Source organism: Echinops telfairi, unplaced genomic scaffold (assembly GCF_000313985.2).
Source record: "Echinops telfairi isolate 266 unplaced genomic scaffold, ASM31398v2 ScPeMD7_31;HRSCAF=116, whole genome shotgun sequence".
NCBI lineage: Eukaryota > Metazoa > Chordata > Mammalia > Afrosoricida > Tenrecidae > Echinops > Echinops telfairi.
The window spans coordinates 43,619,634-43,625,981 of NW_022103928.1; the positions used below are offsets into that span (position 1 = coordinate 43,619,634).

At 35.9% G+C, this 6,348-nt stretch overlaps 1 non-coding gene across 1 annotated transcript; it reads left to right on the plus strand.

The window, feature by feature from the left end:
* The first annotated feature begins 416 nt into the window (after positions 1 to 416).
* LOC115869609 lies at positions 417 to 580 on the plus strand. The gene has a single exon (XR_004046277.1). It is a non-coding gene; the product is annotated as a U1 spliceosomal RNA (small nuclear RNA).
* The last annotated feature ends 5,768 nt before the right edge of the window (positions 581 to 6,348 follow it).

The window sequence follows — 6,348 nt, forward strand, 5'->3', positions numbered from 1 at the left end:
ATACTTGGCATGCATAATTTATCTGGATTTGTATGTTAGGTGAATGTACAGATCTTTCTTCTCAATAAGATATGGAGTCAATAAAATTGAAGATCTGCTGTACTCTCAAGTACTTTTTTCAGCTGTTAAGAAAAAAATGAGAAAATTCAGTTACCTATCAAAATGTGTGCAGATCTTAACTTACGAAACTTATGTGACCTACAACCACCTTTTCAGAAAAAAAAAAATACTCAGTGTCCCCTGGCAATGGAAGAGTTTAGAATTTAAGCACTTAATCCAGGATAAAGTGTAGGTATCCTCTTTGGCAAGCCTCTTCACATTATCCCAGCACCTCCCTGGAGACCGTATTGCCCACTTTAGAAAGCACTGGTATCGATTTTGTGTTACCTTTGTATGTGAAAAACCTAGAAACTCTTATACTTACCTGTCAGGGGAGATACCATGATCATGAAGGTGGTTTTCCCAGGGTGAGACTTATCCATTGCACTCTGGATCTGCTGACCCCTGTGATTTCCTCAAATGTGGGAAACTCGACTGCATGATTTGTGGTAGTGGGGGACTGCGTTCGCATTCTCCCCTATTAAAGAAAAACCTAGAACCTCTTAACTTTGAACATGATAAGATTTCCATTTCTTCTTTAGTTTAATGAAGTGTGAATGGACTGTTATTCATAGATTTATACCTTTATCTTCAGGAATGTGATTAAAAATAATAAGCTCTTATATTAGCTTAAATGATCAATTATAAATGTATCAGAGCTAGGAAAGATTCCGTTATCTTAAAAAAATTATTATCTGGCATGTTGGAAGGAATTAGGATATTGATTAATAAAAATTCCCTTAAACTAAAAATATATTAATGGGACTTTATGAACACTGTAGACATTTTAATACTTGTAAAAAGGATCAGGTTTAAAGTAAAATACAAAAATGGCAAAAGCTTAAGTTGTGTAAATAGCAGGTGCCAGAGATACCAAAATATTAATGGGAGTGAGTGACAAAATTGTATCTGTTAAAAGTACCTGTTAAAAATGTCCTATATACCTGTTAAAATATTTATTTTATAAGCTCTTTATTTTCAGCAAACTACTGAGCATCAGTGTAAGAATCTAAGGGAAAAATAAATGTGAAAGATATTTCAGACATTCTTTTAATAATTGCTATATAGAAGTAAGATCATACCTTATCACTTCCATAAGGAGTCCTAGTAATGAAGTAGTTTATATGCTGGGCTGCTAACCTCAAGTTCTACAGTTCAAAACCACCAGCACTTTGAGGTCCTATAAAAATGTACAGTCTTGGAAATACACATGAGCAGTTCTACTCTGTCCTGTAAAGTTTCTATGCGTCAGAATTAATTCGATGGCATTGAGTTTGGTTTTTGGTTTTATCACATTCCCACTGACTGTGATGGTGCTTTATCTTTTAATTCCATTTTCAGATAAACTGTGAAATGCACTCATATAAGGCTTTCAGCTTTCAACTATGAAATGCTATATTAATATCCTATAAATTTTTTTCGTGCAAGATTAAAAGTGAAAGAGATTTGCAGATGTGAAACATCTAAGAATTTGCTACCAAAATTGCTTCATTAAAGGAACTTTTAACAGATATACTTAATGGTGAAAATTCATCCCAGCAAGGAAAAGTAAGATATAATGATGAGTAAAAAAAATGGTAAGCCCTTGTGTAAATCTAAATAAATATTGGTAGTGAAGAATGTGTAATTTGTGGGAGAAAATGACAGTACATAAAGTGAACAGCCTAGATAACTTACTGTATGTAGGTATCTTGCATGTCAACTATGTACATGTAAGGAAGGTAATTGAAATAACAGACTAAAGACTGTGCATTATTGTGTAGGAAAGTGAAGACGTGGACCAATTTTAGATTTGACTGAATTTGAAATTTTGAAAGGCTAACTATAAAAGAAAACAATAGTATATATTCAAGTAACATTAAAGAATAAAAATGAAACACATAAAACAAAAGCTAACAAAATAAAGTCATGGAGATGGGGGTGGGGAATGGATCAGACAAATAAGTACTAAGTAATATGGTAGAAATCTATTTATGAAAAGAAATGTGTCTGAAATAACACAAAATTGACAACAAAAATACAGAAAGATACCCAGAAAACCCTAAAACTCCTGGAGACTAGATTTTGTAACAATAGCAACATTTTCTGTGTTATCAAAAATCGATACAGACTGGTAGGTTTGCTTCGTTTTGTGTTTTGTATGCACTCAAGATAACTTTAAAAGGAAAAAAAGCATACATTTAGAACAAGGAGACATTGAAATGGTCATTATGACTATAAGTAATTTAATACACAGTCAAATGGCCTCCTAATTGCCTTTTAACAGTAATTAAATTTGCCCTTACTCTTTTTTTGAAAAATAATCATTTTATTAGGGGCTCATACAACTCATCACAATCTGTACATACATCATCTGTGTCCAGCACTTTAGTACATATGTTGATTTCATCATTCTTATGACAACCGCTTTCCACTTGAGCCCCTGGTGTCTGCTCATTTTCCCCCCTCCCTCCCTGGCCCTTACTCTTAAACAGTTGAACCATCCCCTAATCAAAACGAATTCTTTGTCTTAGCACCTTGACTTGGTGTACATGAATGAAGCTGTTAATTCATTGAAAAGCTTGGGCTAAATAACCATATGCGTCTGGTCTGACTTACCTACAAATTCTTACACAGTTAAGAGACAGGTTTGTCACCTGGGAACTGCTTGCTCTGCTTTCAGTTTCTGAGAGATCAAGCAGTTGAATAGAAAACAGAGCTACAAAATTAAGCTTGACCTAATGATGTAGGTCCACCACATGTCTGTCAGTTTGTCGTACTGTGGTGGCTTGAGTGTTGTTGTGATAGTGAAGCCTATGTCACTTGTATTTCCTGTATCAGCAAGGTACCCAAAGTGAACGAGTGTCAGCAGAGCTTCCAGAATAAGAACAGATTACTAAGAAGTAACAGGCTGCCCAAGTCAAAGGAATTAGCCCCTGAAAACTCAAAGGAGACCATGGAAACATGGTCGGTGACCGGGAACCTAAGGAACAGAAACAGAACATTGTCAGAAATAGTGCTAGAAGCCCCTTCTTCAGGTCAGAAGGTATTGCAAATATGACTGAGGAAGATTGTTGGAGTAAAGCCTTCAGAACCTTCATTTGCTGGTGGGGCACAATTCAAAAAGAGAAGAAACAGTTGCAATATCAATTAAGAATTGGAACTTGAAATGTATGAAGTATGAATCTAGGAAAAAATTGAAGTCCTTAAGAATGAAATGGAAAACATCAATGCATAAAGATTGATGTTCTAAGCATTAGTGAGCCGAAATAGCCTGCTGTTTACCATTTTGAGTCAGAAAAATCATAATTTACTATGCCAGGAATGACACAAAGAATGACATGGCATTCCTTGTAAAAAAAATTTCAAAGTCTTAAAATATAATGTTGTCTGTGCTAGGATTATATCTAGCCACCTTCGAGGAAATTCAGTCAATACGAGTATTCGAATTTATGTGTCAACCACAATAGCTAGTGATGAAGAAATTGAATTCTACCAATTACTTCAGTCGGAAATTGATCAAATGGGCAATCAAGATGCATTGATAATGACTGGCGATTGGAATACAAACATTGGAAATTAAGAGGAAGGAACGGTTACTAGGAAATATGGTCTTAGTGATAGAAACAAAGCTGGTTTGTAACAACTCCTTGATCACATTAGGCTAGAAACAATATTTATGTCAAGGAGAATGAGGAGTAGGAGGAAGAAATGCAATACGTGCCTAAGTGCCTCCAAGAAAAACTAACTGCCTGAGACTTTGCCGTGAGACTTACAAGAACGGGATGGTGCTGTCCTACCAGATCTGAATACAGAACAGAATTTCTAGTTATGAACTCCAGAGTTTATGGAACCACAGAGGCTGGATGAACCCCCGATACTATTACCTTGATAAAATCTTTAAACCATAAGCCAAGAATATCACCTGGAGTCTTCTTAAAACCAAACAGTAGTTTACCTTACCTAGTCAAGAAAGTCGGCTTTGAGCATGATGCTCTATCTATATGGTATCAAATTGAAAACATTACTGTGGAAAATTTAGATAGGAGACTTAGAGACCAGTGAGTTTACCTTGATGGGGGAAGGAACATCCCAGAAAAAGAGAGTGAAAATATTCGCACAACTTGAGTGATGTGATACATGTTACTGAATTGAGAACATGTAGAAATCGTTGAATTGATACATGTTCTATGTATATTCTCAACAACAAAAAAATAAATTATTAGAAAATAAAATTTCGAAGAATCAATATGAAGAGCACCTTTTTTAAAAATCATTTTATTAGGGACTCATACAACTATCACAATCCATACATACATCAATTGTGTAAAGCGCATTTGTACATTCATTGTCCTCATCATTCTCAAAACATTTGCTCTCCACTTAAGCCCCTGGCATCAGCTCCTCATTTTTCCCCTCCCTCCCTACTCTCTTTCCCTCATGAACCCTTGATAATTTATAAATTATTATTTTGTCATATCTTACACTGTCCGACGTCTCCCACCCCCACTTTTCTGTTGCCCATCCCCCAGGGAGGAGGTTATATGTAGATCCTTGTAATCGGTTCCCCCTTTCCACCCTCCCTTCCCTGCACCCTCCAGTTATCGCCACTCTCACCACTGGTCCTGAAGGGATCATCCACCTGGATTCCCTGTGTTTCCAGTTCCTGTCTGTACCAGTGTACATCCTCTCATCTAGCCAGATTTCTAAGGTAGAATTGGGATTATGATATTGGGGGTGGTGGTGGCAGGAAGCATTTAGGAACTAGAGAAAAGTTGTATGTTTCATCGTTGCTACACTGCACCCTGACTGGCTTGTCTCCTCCCCGCAACCCTTCCGTAAGGGGATGTCCAGTTGCCTACAGATGGGCTTTGGGTCTCCACTCCGCACTCCCCCTCATTCACAATGATAGGATTTTTTTTTTTGTTCTGATGATGCCTGTTGTTCTGATGATGCCTGTTGTCCGTCCCCCAGGTAGAGGTCACATGGAGATCCTTGTAATCTGTTCCCCCTTTCCAACCCACCCTCCTTCTACCCTCTTAGTATCGCAACTCACACCACTGATCCTGAAGAGATCATCCTCCCTAGATTCCCTGTGTTTCCAGGGGGATGTCCAGTGGCCTACAAATGGGCTTTGGGTCTCCACTCCGCACTGCCCCCCTCATTTTTGTTCTGATTGTGGCTCAACTCTCTAACCCTTCACCAGAGCCAATGTCAAAGTAGGATTTAGGAGTATCACTTTATTGCTTATATAACTCAACTCAAGTTTAAGTTGTGTGAGCTAATGAAATCAGATTATGTCTGAGAAGCAAAAATTTGAAGTTTCTAAATCTCCCTAACCTGAAAGAGGGGTACATTACCAGCCTAAATTAGTATTTTAGTAACATAAGATTCAAATTCCAAGGATGACAGGACCTGCAAAAAAATGGTATGATTCATTTGCTGTCATCTCATTCAAAAAATTACAGAAATTTTCATCTGTTTTATGCAGCTAGGTCTAAGTTAAAAATATGGGTATCTGCAGGATTCTTGGCTTAATGTTTTATGTTAAATTGCATCAACTTTTGAATTGACTTGAATTAACCTATATATTTTTACATATTTGTAAAATTATATTTTATGTGAGCCTGTAACGAATGACCATATTACAATTCAGAAGCTAAAAAAGTATAGTGGGAGTTACCATGGGAACCTTAATGTGATATTCCCTTGCTTTCATTTAAATTTCCTTTTTAATATTGCATTAACATTTTTACATTTAATAGATAGATATTTGAATTAGCAGTGAAGTGTTCTTTATAACACAAATAAAATATAAGCAATGACAGTGTGAATTTTCATCCAAGGCCTGGCAGAAATAACAGGGCTTGAGTTTTAAATTGTTTGTTTCCAGTAATTTATTTTGAAGTTTCTTATAGGGTCCCTTTAAAAAGATTAAGAAATACTTAATAGGCCATGTATTTAACATTTCAAATGTAGTACCTGAAGGTTATTTTGTATAATGTTTTCACTGTGCCTTAGTTTCTTCCGTACTTCTTTGGTTTAGGTTATTTCTAAGGCTCCTTTTGCTTTCATATTTATACATTAAAATAAAAATAATTTATACAGTGATACATATAATCTTATTTTAAAAAAAACACTAACTACATTACCAAATACATACTTGCCTATTTAAATCCATTACATAATTATCAAACTTATGCTGAAAAGTAAATTATTGAGCATTATTTGTTACAAAGGATTCTGGATGATACAAAGTGCCAACTGGCC